The sequence below is a fragment of the Hippoglossus hippoglossus genome, chromosome 11 (assembly GCF_009819705.1).
Source record: "Hippoglossus hippoglossus isolate fHipHip1 chromosome 11, fHipHip1.pri, whole genome shotgun sequence".
Classification (NCBI taxonomy): domain Eukaryota; kingdom Metazoa; phylum Chordata; class Actinopteri; order Pleuronectiformes; family Pleuronectidae; genus Hippoglossus; species Hippoglossus hippoglossus.
This window is the reverse complement of record NC_047161.1, coordinates 10986744-11005598: the sequence shown is the minus strand read 5'-3', so window position 1 is coordinate 11005598 and position 18855 is coordinate 10986744. Positions and strand designations below refer to the sequence as shown.

At 44.1% G+C, this 18855-nt stretch overlaps 1 long non-coding RNA gene across 3 annotated transcripts; it reads right to left on the bottom strand.

Annotated features, from left to right (window-relative positions):
• Positions 1-12606: 12606 nt before the first annotated feature.
• LOC117770633 lies at positions 12607-18855 on the bottom strand. Of its 3 annotated transcripts, none has more exons than XR_004615432.1 (3): positions 18414-18855; positions 18158-18248; positions 12607-12914 (listed from the first exon to the last, which is right to left on the bottom strand). It is a non-coding gene; the product is annotated as an uncharacterized LOC117770633 (long non-coding RNA). The 3 variants fall into 3 exon arrangements; XR_004615433.1 differs by having other exon boundaries at positions 18183-18248; XR_004615434.1 differs by lacking the exon at positions 18158-18248.

Here is an 18855-nt window from a genome sequence, read left to right as displayed (position 1 = left end):
ATTGCCTTATTCTTAATTTGTTTTATTTATATCCAGAGCAGTTCCAGTGTCTATAATTCTTTAAAATGAGCCTGTAGAGGCGTTTTATTTCACTGCTTTTTACAATGATCTGCACTTGGACTCAGCTCAGTGGCTGCAGAGCGTATGATTGAGATCTCTCTCATTTGACGGATTTGAAGAACATGAGTAGAGCGTTTTTTGAAGAGCAGCCATCAGTGAGTGTTTGACCTGGTGCCACATAGGCAGCAGGATCAGATGAAGCAGTTCAAGCAAAGAGCACCATCTAGTGACTGCATGTAAAACGCCCCATTTAATTACTCTTTACATAGATGTAATGGCTTACCACGTTAATGGAAATAACAATTAATCCTAAGCCGGCTAGACCTGAACTAATACAAAGGGATAGAAAAGCTTAAATAAAGGCCTGTATTAACTTAGTGCTTGTCCAGTCTTATCGACCACTCTCAGCTTTAAAGTGCAAGTTGCATTCACCCATTCACACACCCATTCACACACACTTTTATATGCAGCACTTTTTTCTATCATTCACTGTTACACACAGGCAAAAGGGGCAACTGGGGATTCGGTATCTTGCCCAAGGACATTTAGGGCCGTTCCTCTGTCAGCCTGGGATCAAACCACTGACCTTGTTCCTGGACGACCCTCTTGACCCACAGTTGCCCCAATAGCTTGGTGGTTCAATCCCTTCTGCCCTGGTTCCTCCCCTGTAAGTTAACTCTCCCGCACACAAGATAACAAAATGAAAGGCTAGATCGATGAAAACCCCATTCCTCTTTAAGTAGACACCAGCTCAGGGTCCTTATTGTCCAGATGATGGGTCCATACCTTGAGCTGAAAAATATAAGTTTGATGCATCACTTTGTTTGACCCACATTTCTGTCTCCTACTGATGAATGCCGCTTTAATTGAGCCGTCGTTTAACCTCTGTAATCAGATGCAGAGAGCAGCTCACACACACGCTGAGTTCGTCAGCGGGCGAATACGCTTCTACCTTCACAGCAGCAATGTAATGTGAGAAATCCGTCTGTGTCTTTTACTTATCTACAACTCTATTCAATTACAGCTCTATTTACATCTGAACCGACTTAACCGCCGGGCCGATGATTTCATTAGCCGAGCGTCCTTTGTGCTTGATGTTCATTTAGCCTGTTCGCGCAATAAATCATGGCGAATAGAGGTCACACTGGGGGACCAGGCTCCTTTAATTTAATGGAGATGGATTCTGGCCCACACTCTCCCGTAGCTTATTAGATCCCCATAGAGCAGAATACACAGTGACCTTCAGCTACAAGGACCGAACGTGGTTATCAATTAGTGATTCTCATGTTGAAGGTTAGGCCTCCGCATTTCAACCTCGGTCACGATAGGAGTGAATGAGCTGTAACATGGACATCAGTACATTATTACTTAGAGCAGTCAGCTGTAACTCACTGGACCGTGTGTGTGTGCCCAAACTAATGGCTGAGAGCATCTGTCAGAGACGCATCATTATGCTCGGAGAGCTGGTTAATATTTTACGTTTTATCCCTCGAGGTTGGCAAGTCCGCAGTCTGTTGGTGTAGACCTGAGTGGTTCTGACTGACACACAGGGAGATGGAGACAGTGAAAAAGAAGAATAACCAGTCATTGTGCTTGGATTCTGAGCGACTCCTTCTGTGTATGTGTGCGGGAGACATCTCAATCAGCTTGTGGTGCTATATGTGAGATTTGTTTTTGCAATAAAGATCACTTGAAGCAATAAGTATTCATTTTAAAACATGTATTTACCTTAGTGACTAAGCAACAATCACAATCAAAGTTCACAAAATTGCTGCATGTATTCCCCACTCTTTCTCTCCACATTTCATGCTCACACTTTCCTATAATTAAGGGCAAAAATGCCCCAAATATATCTGAAGAAAAATAAATAAGTGAACTCAAAAACTCCCATAAGATGCAGATTCCATCCATCCATCCATTATTTCTATCTCTTCCCAACACAGTAGGGCTGGAGCCAATTCCAGCTGGCCTTTGGGCGAGAGGCGAGATGCACCCTGTACCGCTTGCCAGCCTATCGCAGGATTGGGCTGATGCTGATTTCAATATTCAGACATTCTAACTGGACAGAAATATGTGACATCACACTTTTCAAACGGAGCCCCTTCCACCTCGTACCTCTGAGAAGAGCTCAGACAAAATCAGAAATCTTCAAGATGAAATAATGCAACTAAACACTTAGTTTTCATGTTGCTCGTAGTAGGAAGCTGACAAAATAACAAGATATGATCCGACTGTACTCTTGACTGTAGGAATGAATGTGAGTGTGAATATAGATTATAGATTGATTGATGGATGGATGGGTTCCATTCAGTGCAGTTCCTGGTTTTGTTCATAGAGACAATGTGATATTATATATCATGAGCTGTGCGTTTACAAGCAGTGAAAAAGTTTAACGTTAACCACACATGTTTTTCTCTTTTCTGGTAAGATGCATTGGCCAAGGTCAGCATGACGAGTGAACAATGTGTGCGTGCTTGTGTTCTTGTTCTAAGTGTGTATGGCAGATGGCCGCACCAGGGCTGCAGGACAAAGCTGCGTCCTCTTGTTTATATGCAGCTGAAGTAGACTTGAAGCAAAGTGGAGAAGTTTGGGGGTGGTAGCGGAGGGGTGCCAATCACCCCACTCAGCAGTCGGTCCTTGCCAGCCTGGGGGCCCAATGGGAGTGTCTGAAACAGACACACCCACATGCACAAGCGCGCGTGCACACACACAATCACACACACACACACACACACACACACACACACACACACACACACACACACACACACACACACACACACGCACACAGAACCACCTCCTCACTTATCTCCCCTCCAGCAGCAAAATCCCTCATGCCGTCCTCCAGTCGTCCAGGCAACGCATCACATTCAGTCCAGTGAGCATCTAACTTGTTTGTCTGTCATCAGACTCACAATGGTAAAGGATAGGGTGGCAAGAAAGGGATGGAATAAAGAGAAAGAGAGAGGGAAGGAGGATGGAGGATGGAGGAGAAGAGGGTGTAAATGAATCTCCTTTGCCAGAGAGTAAGAGAGTTCTGAGGGGCAGGCAGAGAGCCAGGTCTACTCTTTTTGAAGCAGGATCTCTTCAGAAAAAACGAGCACAACTGTTAAAATTGCTATAATTAGTCCCTTCTTAAAATGGAAGTGACAGCCGCTGAGGTTTTCTTTCAGGCAGCGTTTGTGATCAAAAATATTTTCTGTCCATGCTCTTTTTCTTTTGGGACATCACAGACACCTGAAGGGTCTGTGATACTGGAGGAGTGTGTTGTTCATGTATCAGCCTTATACGTAGGGAAACAGAATGATCTTTGTGATTAGAAGCAAGTCGTCAAATCAAACATCACAGGGAAACATCAAACAGCTACGGAAGATAAAAAAAAACGCATTGTCTTGTCGAGATTTAAAATAATGATCCCATTTGTCCTCAAAGGAACTCCCACATCAGGCAAACAAGTTTCTGCTCTTATCCGACTGTATTTACATCATAAATCGGTTGAGCTGTGCAATGCAGCGTGATGAGAGTTCTCTCTCAGAAGTTGCCGCCAATACAGATGGATTGTATCGGCAAGGTCAGACCAATCAGCAGTTAAGTGCAGTGGAAGAGAGATTTTCAATCACGGGGTAAACACAGAAACAATTCCCTTCTCCCCAGCTGACAGCACACACACACACACACACACACACACACACACACACACACACACACACACACACACACACACACACACACACACACACACACACACACACACAGGTAAACAGAAACAATATCCAACATCAGACGCTATCAATCCTGCTGGCCTGGGGGGGGGGACTCACTCACGAGGCCCCTGTTGTTGAGCTCAGGGGCCCCTTGTCTCACTCTGTTCGCTCCTGATAACACTGCTTGAATTGTTTGTCTGGCACCGCTCACATTAATCAAAAGCCCTGGGACAATACAGTCGTTCGGAGCCGTTTCCACACAGTGGTGCTTTCATGGTCGCATGGTCTCGTAAAAACATCCCCACCCAGCTCCACCGGCAAATAACATCTTCAGCAGCTGCTGCACCAAAGTCCTGCTCCCGAATGAGTGACTGGCAAAGAGCCTGTGCATGACTGAGGATGCTTTATATGTTCCATTTTCTTTTCGTTGTGAGATCCATCACACTGCAGCTTGATACCAAGATAGCCTCCGGATTTGTGGGCCACTTCTGGCCTTGATGTGGCATGGACAAAATGGATGTGAGCCTAAAGTGGACCACTTGTAAAATAGAAAATGTTTTTGCCATAAATCCCAAAACAAATGTGGGCCTTTTTTGGCAACCATGCAATGATCAGGCAAGGTGTAAACCTTGAGTGGCCCATGTGGTAAATGGTGAATATGGTCAAATAGCACAAAACAAATTCAGAGCACCTTTGGTTGACATGCGGTATTGCTATGGCTTACTTGTGGCACAGATCTGGCAAACAGGAGCGGACCGCCTAAGTGCCATCACATAGTATGTTGTCCAGATGACAATGTGGGCCAAATTTGAACAATTTTGCTATGTGAGAATCAAGTTTAGATTTAGAGGTTCCGGAAATGATCACACCCCGTCACTCCTCTTAGAGACGCTGTGGTCTTATTTCCATCAGGATGCGTTCAAATCTTGCAAAGTAGAAGTATTGTGAGGATAACATTTTCACGCAGATAAACCAATCATATGTCGGTAATGAGACGGAAAACTGCATCTTGACGGCAAATTAAAAGAAAACCCTCTGCATCTCCTCTAACCTGACCACATTAAATTCACATTTCACTGATATATTACAATCGTTATCTCTTTCACTGGGAAAGCAGGCTCTGCTGAAAACACATTATCCCAGGCGTTCTGGAAATGCAGCAATTCATCACTTGAAGTCTTTGTCTTCGGAGCCCATTTTTTACAGCTCTGTCCCTTTAAGAAACACCCACATAATTGGCCCCGCATCATTTGCGAGTGATTCTGACAGGGTGTCGACACGTGCACGCTCCTTGTCACATCTGCTGTGATTTGCCTTTTTGAATGCACATGGCAGCGTATTTTGAAAGCAAGCAAGGAGTGAGCATAAATGTATGAGCTCGACTTGTGTCCGCCCTGTGGGGGGGGTCCCTTCTGTACCCTTTAAAGGTTTGTGTTCAGAATGAATGTATAAACCGTGATGACCGCGTGCCGCTGGGAGCTGGGGGGCTGTAAGTGAACACCTGTCACCGTCCACAGTCTGCAGCTCGCCGCCACCGACCGGCTGATTCACAGAAGGTCACCTTGTGTGTGTGGGACCTGAGCGGCTGATAACTCAGCACTGGGCCGTACTTCCACTGAGGACAGCGAGAGAGGGACACTCATCATAACTGGCCCCTATCTGCTGTCAACTAGAGTTTCATTCCTCATCTTTTGAAGCTTGTATCCCTCTATTTCTGTTCTCTGTTTCTCCTCCTCTGTCCTGTCCTTCTCTCTCTATCCCTCCGGAACTTTGGGTCTGTTTTTCATTCCTCTTTCTCCTTCAGCAGCTTTTTCTCCTCTACTTAATTATCTCACTCCATCGCAGTCAGGCCGCTCTTCCATTCCTTCGCCTATTTCTTAGGCACAATTTCCTTGTTATGATCTGCACTATTTCTTCTACATCCTTGACTCTCCCTGCCTTCCTCCCAACAATAACTTTCAATTTGTTTCTTTTTTGAGTCTCTTTCGATCACTAATAGAAAAGCTATTTCCTTTGAATCAAAGTCCGTCATTTCTGGGTCTCCTTATCCGCCTCTGTCTAGCTTCACACACACACACACACACACACACACACACACACACACACACACACACACACACACACGCGCACACACACACACACACACACACACACACAAGCCCTTGAGCTGCCACAGACATTCTCGTGGGAGCTGACATGGAGAAAAAACGATCACCCAATCCAACACAGTGGATGAGAGAGGCCATTTCTCTCGGATCGCCTTTCTCTCCATCGACCGATGCCATTCTGTTTTGAATAAGACACCAAAAAGGCAGACAATGTTTTTTATTTATTTCATTAAAATTACGAGCACATTCCCCCAAAACTGCGGGCCATCGGGCGACTGAGGCTTTGTCACGGCAGGTGGTCGGAGCTGCAGGCGGAGAGGACTCAAGGCCAGACAAACAGCCAATGAGAAAAGTAAATAGATGATTTGATGAGGACCAAGTTTACAGACACTCGTATGGACAGGCTGGCAGGTGCAGACAACAGGTGACCACGTACAGGTAGCAGGAAGAGGAGTCCACACCACGAAGGGAAACAAACAGAGATTTTAGCAATCAGCCTGGGAAAAAGGGGTCGGTATAAATACTGGGGAGCAGGTGAGAGAAAAGAGAAATATGTTTGTAAACAAGCAGGGAAGTGGAAAATATGGCGAAAAGGTAAAAAGCCCAGGGACATCTGGTGGGCAGGCGGAGTACGAAGCGAGGCCTAGAAACAGGGCCGAGACAGAAATCACTGCTGTTTGCATGTTGACGTTCGCGTTATCAAAGTCGCATCCCAGCAGATTACATGCGCTTCCAGGGGCATCGCACAAATGCCTGCCTGCCTGTTCCTGCGCCACGGCTCGGCGAGTTTACAGGAAATCTGGGATCTGAATCTGTCCATCAAATCAATGATCCTTTCAAGGACATTGCCCCAGTGCGAGGAGCCACAGACACACACACACATCGATATACAGGGACAATATGAGCATAAGGCAGATAAAATCAAATGCTTATTGAGAAATGACCTTAAATTTGACTAAACAAAAGACACTGGTGGATGAAGGGGGATCATATAAACTAAGGTTGCATGTCAGTTAACATGTGATGACTCCCTTATACCAAAGATAACCTGAAACTTCTCCAGCTTCTTTATCTTCTCATAGCAGGCCTTCTTCTCTGCCTGCTCAGCTTTGAGACTATCCTCCAGAGCGTTGGCTTTTATCTTCCACTCATTCTGGATGGGGTGGACCTCTCTCTGGATGCCTCTGAGCTTGGCCACGAGCTCCAGGTTTTGATGTCCAAGTGCCACATTTACATTTGTGACATTGGCAATAACTGCATCTTTTTCAGCGATGATGTGCTTCATCTTCTTGTCAAAGGAAAGCTCCATCGCCTTGACCTGGTTGCACTTGTCGCTCAGCTCCCTTTTCACCCTCTCGATCTGATCGTTTCGAGGACGAGAACTCAATTTGTAGATGTACTTTTCTTTGTCCTTCAACACCAGCTTCAACTCCTTGAGCTCGTCCTCCAACTCTGTCTGCATGGCTCTTCCAGAGTCAAAGGCCTGCCCCTGTTTGGCGGAATCAATCTGATCCTGCATGGCCTGTTTGTCCCTCTTCCACCTAGCATCATTTCCGGACATCATGCACTTCAGTGCCGCATTTTCCTGAGCTAGCTCCATTCCCTCAAATTCCATTTCCTTGATCTCTCCACGGAGGAACTCAATCGTTTTGGTGGGAGATTCCACATGATGTACAACGGACTGAAAGACACAAACATACATATAACAGGTAAATACACAGTCCCATCATAAGTTTGGATACACAGAAAAAGACAAGAGGTCTTTCATCTTCATCTCTAATGATTCACACTGCTGAATGTAACTTTAACAGTTACATCACTTTCATCAATTCAGACGATTTCTCATCCATCCGTTCATTATTTCTCTTAAAACATTGATCATCACATGAAATGAGTTCATTTAAATGCTGTTTCTGCATTTCTCTTAAGTACAGACCGCAACTGTCACCGCAGACTGAATGTCAGGTGACTGATGTGATGGGTTTATTGAAAATTCACAGACAAAACATGAAATAATGAAATAAAACGTAAGGTGGTCTGAATATGTGTAACACTAAAAGTGTCTCCTGGTTAGAAAATCTTACCTCGTTTCTTAAGTTGTGTCCCTTCCTCATCTTGGCTGAACACAGGTACAGGGTAAGTGTTGTAGAGAAAAATGATCCGTTGTCTTCTAATAGTCTTGATGTTTCTTGGAGCTGTTGTCTTCTCCCTGTCTCGGACTTCAAATGTGACATCATAGGAACAGTTGGCTACACAATAACAGGCCCTCATGCCTGTGTTCAATAGGGCCTCCCACTGTCTCCTACTTTTCGATAGGAGACAGTGGGCCTCATGCCTGTGGCCCTAACTAGAACACGGGCATGAGGGTTTCAAATGTGACATCAAAGGAACAGTTGGCTACACGATAACAATATTGAACTATATATGATTTTTATTAAAAATGTAAACATCAACACATTAGTGCTTTTTTGATGGACTTTTTTTATACAGACTTTTACAGTTTACATTGATGCATAGAAAAGATTAATAATGTATTTATAAAAACAAGTGTGCCTGGGACCTCAACAGATGATCCTCATTACCTCTTCAGATTTAGATACACTGAAAAGAACATGCTTTGTTCTTATAACATCTTTTGCCCCCTCTACTATTTGTCTAAACACAATATCCTAATAACAATATGTTCATTTAATTCAAAATTTGCTTTTTGTTTCTTAAACCTGGCCCTTATACTCTACTATGCCAGAAATTACGAGTTGTGTTTTTATTTTGTTGGTCCATTCATGGGAACGATACCTGCACCACACAACTGAAGAGGCACTCATTGTAATGCTGCTAACAATTGTTTTGTGTGTTGAGAATGAAAATGTCTCCTATTCAACTCAAACTGCTTTTTCCATTCCAGAGTGCCTGGGATTGTGTCCTTGCCTCTTTATAGTCTATGGTTGTTGCACACACTGGGGTTTTATTTTTGTCTGCGTATTCTCTGCAGTTGGTAAACAAACCTACAAGAAAATAGGAGAGAGACAAAAAACAGAAAAGGTACATGGGGACTATCACTCTTTTTATTTGTGCACTGGCAATTGGCACACCATGCCACACCACTGGCATATTTATAATGTATTTGAGATTTTCAGGGTTTTCCAGGGCACGTACAACCTCAGCAGATTATCAAACACTTTTTTGCAGAACTTTCTTTGACAAACAAAGTTTTTTATTTCTATTACCTGATGTGTCAGTGTCACTCGCCTTGTCTGGAACTTGGTGGAAAGTGGCAGCTGTCTCCACGGTGCCACCTCGATCAGTTTTAATAAATCAGCCCTCAGTCAGTCTGTTCTCCACTCTCTCTACAGCTCCGTCCCTTTCACCACTTATCTGAGGCTGCTGCTGCTTCTCATTCTTTTGTCATTCTCTTCCCTTCCCGTACGTTCCCCCGTACATTCCCCCGCAGTCTGTCTTTATCTCCCCCAGCTGCCAATCTCTTCATCCCTTTTCTATCATCTCTAACTTCCCCACTTTATTGCTTCAGTTCCTCTTCCCTCTTTTCCATGCTCTCTCCGGTCTCTCTTTAGAGCCTCTTATCATTTCTAAGTTGCTCAGTCATTTCCCCTGGGAGTGCTGGTAGAGTGAGCCAGTTCTGAACGCTTGCGGTCCTTGGAAGGAGTCGGGTACTTCTGGTTCTTAACTTTTTGCCAAGTGGCACAATAATGATCTAATTAATGAAAGACACTCTTCCCATTTCTCCTGCATCTTTTCTCGTCTTTTGCTGCACAAAGCTTACGCCATGCCGCCCTTTATAATAAGCATCAAAACACAAATGACCTTGTGAGATGTGATTGGATCCACAGTCACTGGAATTGATCGCGCAGCCACATCCTCCATCTCATAAATGAGTCTGATGTATATTGGTAATCTTTAATCACAGTGAGCGAGCCTGACTTTACGAGGCCTTGGTGTCGAGGCTCTGTCTTTGACTACATTAAAGAAGCTGCGATGGATACGACCATCCAGCCATATAATCATTTATTCCTTTGTCTATATACCTGCACTCCATGACTGCACATAAACAATGGTTTATTTGCTTGGAAATGCAGTGTAACGTGTGATTTAACAGATATAACCCTTTTCCTAATCTTATTTCCGTATCTCTGACTAAATTTCACCACATGTCATCATCAAACGGACATCTTTTAACCCGGTGGCGTGACACTCAGCCCTTCACGTCACGCGAAGCGCACACATCCGCTCTAAAGCAAAGTGACAAGACACCTGCAACGAAAGGGACTTTGCTCTCGGCTCCCTCCTGCTCCCTGCCTGCCTTCACCTGCTCTTCATCTCCCTCGCTGTGAACTGAATCAACTCCTTGGCTTGATATTGTTGCTGTAGCATTTCCATATCTATACTGGGGTGTTAGGGGGGTGAGTTTAATCTGCAGCAGCAAGGGAGATCTCTCTCTCTCTCTCTGTCTGTCTGTAACTGCTGATTGCAGACACAAAGTGCACTGGTGTGGAAAAATATGCGGCACAGCAAATCCTTGTTAAGACCCAGCAATCTGTTAGATCTCACTTAGTCTCCTTCTCTTGGTGCGAAATGCAAATGTTTCATTTAGCTAATTAAGTGCTGTACAGAGATTGGACTTTTGTTTGCGTGGGGGTTTTAAGGTATAAATGGTTCCTTACGGACAGCAAAGCTAGGGAGGGAATATACAGTATTAAGGGATTAAAGCAGGCAAAGGTAACATAATCACGATGTATGTAAAGGAATATTTCCACATTTTAGTTCAGAATCAGGGGGAAACCGCCCCCTTAGGTAACAAACCATCTCTGTATGGCACTAGAATTTAGTGCATGAGCTGGATAGCTTAGCTTAGCATAAAGACCTAAAGAGGTACTTACAAAGGTAACAAGAAACCAAGAAAGACTTCGGCCCTTAACCTGCAGTAAAATGCACATTTAACACAAAGTGCAGTTTTATAATTTTCTTTAGAGCTGGCAGATGGATTCTGTTGCCTTTGGACTATAGACTGTATATAAAGATGGACGACATGACAGCTACCCAAAAGTGAAGCATAAATCATCTTGGCTGCAGTATAGGACATAAACCTTGCCTCCAATGTTAGTGAATGGGACATTGACCAAACTAAAAAGTACCCGTCAAATAGCCTATGTTTTATTTTTCTTGTCCAGGTAAGTTTGATTTTATTTAGTTATTTGATGCTATAATAATGAGGTGAAACATGATGATTGACAGCTGAGACTGATTTAGGCAAGAAATCCAAGTAAAGTATTTTCCAAAAACAGATTGTTCAAATTCTTGGCATCCAAATGCCGAATGCAAAACCTCCACAAATGTGGAAGAGGAAATTTTGAACTGAAAAAAGTTAACCTGAAGATGTTTTGTGTTAAGTTTGCAGAGCCCCCAGAAAGACGCACACCAATAATAACATGTGGTTTCACAGTTATTCCACGTGTTTCATGAAAATCAGGTCAAGGAACATTCCAGGAGGTATGTCACAATAGTATTTGGCAGAGCTCGGGTGCTGTGTGATGGTAAATATTGTCTCTGAGACATCTGCACCCACATGGGGTAAACACAGCCAGCCGACAGCAGCTCGCAGAGCATTCAGCACACCGCCTCCTTTCAATCCCTCTGGTAAACAGTCCGCGGTCGGGGGAGATTGAAAACAGCAAGCGTCCGCACCTGGATTTACATTCCAATCAAGTGACACCCCCTGCTAGAAAATGGCTGTATATTGTCAACACTGTAGCACACACACACACACACACACAATTACAACAATGATCCACACAAACTGAAAACAAGCACTCCCCCCTAACACATTGATATCGGACCATATCTGAGTCATTGGGGTGTCAATATAAAGTGATTGGCCACATCTGGCAGCAGGAAGTATTGCGTTGTCTCAAACCTTCTCCTTCCCTCATCCCTCCTTTTGTTATTGAGATGTGAACTAAGACAGAGGCTACATCCACATTAATACATTTTCATTTGAAAATGTATAAACCCTGCAATGCATTAGCAATTCTGGGTCCAGCATGCGAAGTGTAAATGAGTATAGTCAAGTGATGTGTATTTTCAGGCAAGTGACTATGGACGGAGATTATAACAGATACAGAGCCAAAACGTTCCTGTGGACAGAGGTTGTTTTAGTTTGAAAACACAATTCTCAAACAAAAATGAAGTAGCATGGATGCAGCCAGAGTCTATGTCCTGTTACTCTCTTAATCTCTCCATCTATGCAGTTGATGCAACCTGCAGAGAAGACAATGAAGCCTTTAAATAGGTTCAGACAGCCAGTGCATGTCTCCTCACCCTCCACCTGCCCGCCTGCCTCACCCAGAGGTACATCACTGTTGACCTTGTCAGGAGCTATTGCTTCTCGATGATGTTTGCTCCCTGGGAAAGTCAGGAGTACTGCTATATTTGATGCAAGACAAGTCCCATTAAAAAGCTATTTGGCTTGGGCCGGTGTTTGTTGTTTCATCAGAATAGTAATGTGAAATGGTGCTAACTTTGCTTTAAATGTCACAGTGCAAATGCCTTCAGGGAGCTGCTCTCTGGAGGCTGCAGCTCTGCACTTGATAGGACATGACCTGAAACAAGTACTGAATCTAAACTTGGCGACACAGAGCATATCCCATTGTACAGCATAACAAACAATCCTTGAATCCCACTGTTATCAGTACAAATACAACAGGGATAGCATTTTTTTTATTTTTAAGTACTTTATTGCCTTTTAACTGTGAGACAGGATATATATTGATTTTGAAAACAACACTGAAAATGACAGTGACGAGGCACAAGCCAGTTGTGAAGTGAGGAGCAGGGTCAACGGGTCCGTGCTTGGTAGGATCCGTCTGTTGTGGGAGCGCAGACAGACTCGCAGAGGTACAGACAGGCAGCTCCACTGGCTGCAACACAAGACACGAGCGGGGAGGAGAGCAGGACCCATGTCCTGTGTTGCAGCCCTTGGCCCGGCCAGAGAGGTCACCTTCAGCTCAGGCCGGCAACAGCTGATCCACTGTGAGGAGGGAGACAGAGAGGAAGGAAATGTGGGGTGACAAAAGGGGGGAGAAGATAAAGTGAATTACAATAGATTCTGTGTGAGAGACAGAGCGAGCGGATGGCACAAAAATGGAAGGAAGAGAGCGACAGGGAGCGGCGGGACGGGAGAATGAGACGACGAGCAGCTCGGGGAGGAAAACGAACGAGACGGGTAATAGAATGAAGGAAAATACTAATGGAGAGTGAATGAGAGTGAGAGAGAGCACCAAAAGGGCAATGCACCTCCACAGGCATCTCATTTATCACCTGGCCAATGAAAATCGCCTTAAATCACCTTGTGAAGCGGACGGTTGGCTTTTCCCGGCTACATCTCATACCTATGTCATGTTCCACATCCAGAGAAAAACCTCCTCTGGCCCAAATTGCCTGACAAGGAGGTTAATGACTACGAGTGCTACAGGTCGGCAGAAAAAGATCCGTCTGCAGTTTATAGAAGCCCTTTGGTGGAATTGAGGCATGTCATTGGGAATAAATGAAAGAATTAAGATCTGTTGGGGTGGAAATTAGAAATATGTGCAAGCAAACTGGTCCGTAAGCTGCCTATTGGGAAGCAGTTTGTCACCAAAGAAGAAGAGGCATTCAATCAATTCCCAAACCGACCCCAAGCCTCTGGTATTTCGTTTTCTGCTCGTCTCTCTCGGGGAGTCTGCCACGTTACAGGCATCAAAAGGTCAAAACTGAGTGAACTCTAAGATGCAGGTCGGTCTGAAAATGTCACGGTTCCACAGACATATGTGCAGACGGAACAACAAAAATAATCAACAGCCGCTTTTCCCTTTTCTGTGACATTTACGCTAACTTTCTGTTGTGGTGTCTTCCTGTCAGGCTCATTCTTCAACCTGCCAGTCCCTTTCAAACAGACGCTGACATCAGCCTCTCTGGTAAAACCAGACTTCTGCTTTTTTCTGCAGCGTGGTTAGGCAATTACACGAGTATCTTTCTGTTGCCTGGTCTCTGTATTGAAACTGGTCCAACCTAGATTTGAGACTGCAGGGATATGAAGTCAGAGGACAGATGAAAGGAGCTGAAGGACAAAGCGAGCGGGAAAAAAATAGAAAGAAGTGGAGAGCCAGGGGCCAAACTCAATTAATGGTGAGACACGAAAGGGGAAAAACACATTGTATTTTCATGAGCTGGTCAATTTAAAGGTGTTTTGCTTCCCTGCAGTGTCTTCTCTCAGACAAGTGGAAAGCAAACATCCAACATACACATTTAGCTGTTTGTTTTACTGCACTTGGTCTATTTAGATGTACATTTCTGTTCAAATACATATTCTAAAAGGGTGTTTTCTCAAAATGAGTTTTTACTAACAGAAGGGATAGTCCATATCATTAATAGCTTATTTATATAAAAATGTATTTGCATATTTAAACATAAAAATTACAAAAATATCTGTCTTATTATAAGTACCACAGGAGTTAGTTAAAACATGTTTTAGAATATATTATTTCAGCTGTAGTGTCCTACCTTAACCCTTGTTTCTATTATGAATAAAAAAAGAAAACATATTTAGAAAAAAAGAAATATAAAAGTATTTCGAACAGGTTCGGGGTCTTTGGAAACTTTAAAAAGGTAAGATTTTGAAGTATGCTGTTCAGGAAAAGCTGATCTCCCACATCTAGAGCACAATGCATCACCGAGCATTGGCTCCTTTTGTAATGAAAGCCACGGTGCATCCCTTCCTTCATTTTAGGACATTTGACAAAGACGCCATGTAATAACGGATGGCACTGCTCAAGGCAACTGTGCCGTGGTGAAAAAGAGGCCACCCACATTCTACGTTTAATTGTTTATGTGAATCGACCTTCCATTTCCACAGGAACAATGGGTTTTTGACAGAGCTGAAATAACTTTGCCGGATGAAAATGCTGCTGATGCAGCTCGCAATTAATGGGACTTGTAATGGAAATATTGATGTTGAGTAACAAGTCCTGTTCAACCTCCATAATCAGGGACAATGATCACACAGAGCGCAATGGATATGTATCCCATTACCAAAACCTTATCGTTTGAAAAGACCCCCCCTCTATTCAAAGACCCACACAATAGACAGTTTGACCCAATGGTGCATTGCGCCAGCTGTAGCGGTGGTGTGACTGATTAGTGTGTGATATGGAGGCTGCTGGAGAGGAACCATGAGGAAACAAACTTCATGAGGGAAAGTTTGAGTGAACAGAACGAAATGAGCATACCCGATGCCAGATTTGACATATTGCGGTGCTCCTAACGTGCCCCCAATTCTTCTGAAATTTAGATTCATTAGTAATATTGTGAATTAAGGTGGTTAATTTCACCCCTGCCTTCGTTTGTTGGTTGGATCGTTTGTGAGCAGGATCACACAAAAACTACAGGACAGATTTTCCAGAAACTTTCCTTTCCTAAACCATACTACATCCAAGGATGTAGTATGGTTTAGGAAAGAATCATCAAATTCTAGTGTGAATTCGGATTATGGGGCAGATCCAGGAAATGTTTTATCATTTTCTTTAACATTGCGAGATATGGCGTTTTTGGGGGACATATATATATCTTTGAGTGTGTGAAATTTGGTGCCGCTTGATGGAATTTAAGTCTGTTGGGCCTTGGCAGAGGTATGCGCTCTGCTGAGTGCCAGTCCAGTTTGTTGATTGGTTTTTATGAACTGATATGTGAGAGTGTGAAATTTGATGCTGCTTGATAGGATTTAAAGGTGCCATTAGTTTATAATGAGAGAGTCTACAGTATGTGTACAAATACAGATGCAAACCCCAAATACTCTTTCGCCGGGCGAAAGGCATCACTGGGTCCATCCATAGCGATACAGCAATACAAGTATACAACTTAATGTGCACAGCCGTGCATTAATTTGCATGTGTTTGTTTACCCGTATATTAAATCTGCCTGTATATGCTGGAGGTTGTTTGTCTGTGCTTCACTCAGTAAGCTGACTTGACTTAAGAGGGGGAAAAGAAAGGTCTCGTCTGGCAGCCAATTTGGGTGTTGGGCTGCGTGCCCATTCATTTTAATCAAGGCTACAGGGAGTTAAGAAACAAACAGGCACTTTAATTTACACCACCAAGATTTGGCTCCACGGTCTTTGACTTAACTCTTAACTTCTTAAAAGCCTTCTGATCCAGCTGACAACTAACAGTGACCTGAACTGAGTGCGTAGAGGCTCACTCTGTTCACTTCACTGTTAAAGTGATGTACATAAGTGGAGGCTTTCAGTGCTTTTCAGGTCACGTCTTTGAACGCTAACCCTCTATGATTTTATTATGAACGGCACATAATGGAAGTAGGCTTTGCTATTCCTCGCGATTCCTCTCCTTGTTATTCTCCAGGGATAGACAAGCTTGTACAGAGACCTCAGTCCCTCCGCTGGGTCCTCTCCCTTGGTGTCTCCTGAATGAGCCACTGTTCTCTCGGCCTCTGGATGCCGGGATCATCCTGATCCAAACAAACCCTGTTTGTAGACCTGACTTGTTTGTTCTACTCAGTCTGATGATGTGTAGAAAAGCAGTCTGTACCAGCAGCCCTGCTAAACAAGCGCAGATAGCAGTCAGTGCATGTACAGAACATATGTCCACACACAACTGTACAAGCCCACACACATTCACACTCTGCCTCGTTGGGAGACCTGCGCTCTCATTGCCTTAAAATAGACTCCACTGGGTCCGCTTTACAAATCTCTACTGAGATTTATAAATAATTTTTGCTCTGAGGCATTGTTTTAAAAAAACTGTGTTCAAGGAAGAATATGTATCAAGGTCAAATAACCAGATCACCTCCTTTTGAGTGTGCACATGTTCCTCCGTTGAAAAGTACAGTGCATCCGAGGAGGTTTTGTTGAAAAGAGCGCAAGCGAGAAAGTCTCTTGGCCTCTGCATGCGCAGCTTCCAGTAACAGTTGAGTGACTCAGCTCTCTTCACAATTAATCTCCATGGAGGGTGTAATCACTTCAAATGTTGAACACAAAAAAATCTATTTTCCTCAGCGAGTGGCTTTGTGAAATAAGCAAGGCTCGTCAGACGACTGATTTTAATGAAGTGGGAGGTGAGTGCTGTTGTCCTTGAAGTGTTGTCTCTGGGAGTGTGTGATGGTTCCCGGGGAGGGGAAGACAACTTCCAACCAGCACACACACAAAATGTTTTTTGCGCGTAAGTGATGCTGTGACCTTGGTCGTGTCTTTACTCTTTACTGCATCAGACTATTCATCCAATGCTGTAATTCGAAGAATGCCTGTGATAAATGTATGACGAGGGGGGAGCTTGAGGAGAATAATAAATGATGCATTGAAAAGAAAAACGCTTTACTGAGAAATAACTATTAAGAAACACATGTCTGGGTAAAGTGGGCATTATGCATGTTGGCACTGTGAGGAGGAAAGACTGAGGTGGCTGCTGCTGAAAGGTAGGAAGAAAACTCAGGATTAAAAAGATGTTCATGCCCAAAAGACTAAAACAAAGGCAGGCAGTTATCAGCACACAGCATAAAACCTGAACCACAGAGCAACCTTATATTATAATCTATTAATTATTAATCCAAGAGGATAATTACACTCATTACTGGGTGTAGACTGTTGGACTCAGCAGTGTTCCTGCTGGAGATGTGTAAAGTCAGGGTGTTCTGCAGGAGACTGACCTCAGATAACAGCTGCACACAAATGCAAATCTGCAGTTAACATCACTGCACGGGAGAATACTGATTGAAGTGTTAGCCCTTTGAGTTTTTAAAGCTCCACGACTGCGGGGAAGTCATCACAAAGATGCACACACACACACAGTCTGACTGTATGAGACACACATTCAGCAGCACAAGCACATTGCGCCTTCTCTCCTGAGCTTTCTCAGCACCATTGGAGTTGGTGTTGCGTTTCAGAAGTGATCGCTGGCTCAATGGATGCCGCTGCTGCTGGGATTGGCTTTTCCCTGCAGATGCTGACAGGACACTGTGGGATTCTGGGATGTCTCCGCTCCCCTGCGAGGTCCTCTAAAGCTGACGGAAGAGTCTCGCAAGGACCAGACCTGATGTCTCATCCAAAGCACAGTGGTCCTGTGTGGCCCAGTGAGCTGCGCATTAACACTGCCAGGGCTGCAGGTTCCATCATGTGAGTCAGCCGAGCTCATGAGACAGTTTGGGGGTTTTAATTTCCCTCTGGTAAAACTGATTTAGTGTACAAAGCAGTCTAATGTTACTGTATGGAAATGAATGTCATCTCACTTCCAGGCAAACTTCAAAGATTTACTAGCAATCCAATACTGCCTGGTAGTTACGTGATTGATCTCCATACAGGCTCCTGCTTCCCTGTGCCCTGTAAGAAAATGAGGTTCATTTATAACTGTGCAGATCAGAGAAGTCTTTGACAAGTCTCAGCTCATTAAGGCTGAATTTATGCCTCATCGTGCGCAGTTGTAATATTAATTTATGCCACTTTATTTAGTCAGACCACAGAATCAGTGAAAAAGAAGCTTCCTACCTTTCTGGTCCTTCTCTTTAAAGACAGGATGAGGATGTGGTGGCACCATATCATCCTCCCCCGCCTCCCTGCCTGCATGTCAGTCTCTCTGGCCCTTTCTTGGAATCGAGAGTCAATTTGGTCCTGGTAGTGAGGGGAAATCCGTTTATCCGCAGACTACACTCTCGCTGCACCGCTCGGCTATTTGAATCTTGCGTTGGAGAGCGGTGCGCCTGACAGCGGCGGATAAAGTGAAGATTTACTCGCGGACAAAGTGCGGAGCAATCCCTCACACTTCGGCTCACTCCATCAGTGTCTGTGCGCCCTGTACCGACCCAGTGATTTAATATCTCCTCAGTGTCTGGTGGCCGCCCCCCCTCCATGCACGGACACACACACACGCATCACAGACAGAATGTCAACCGCAGTAGAAGACCTCACACTTTTGCGCAGCAAAACATTT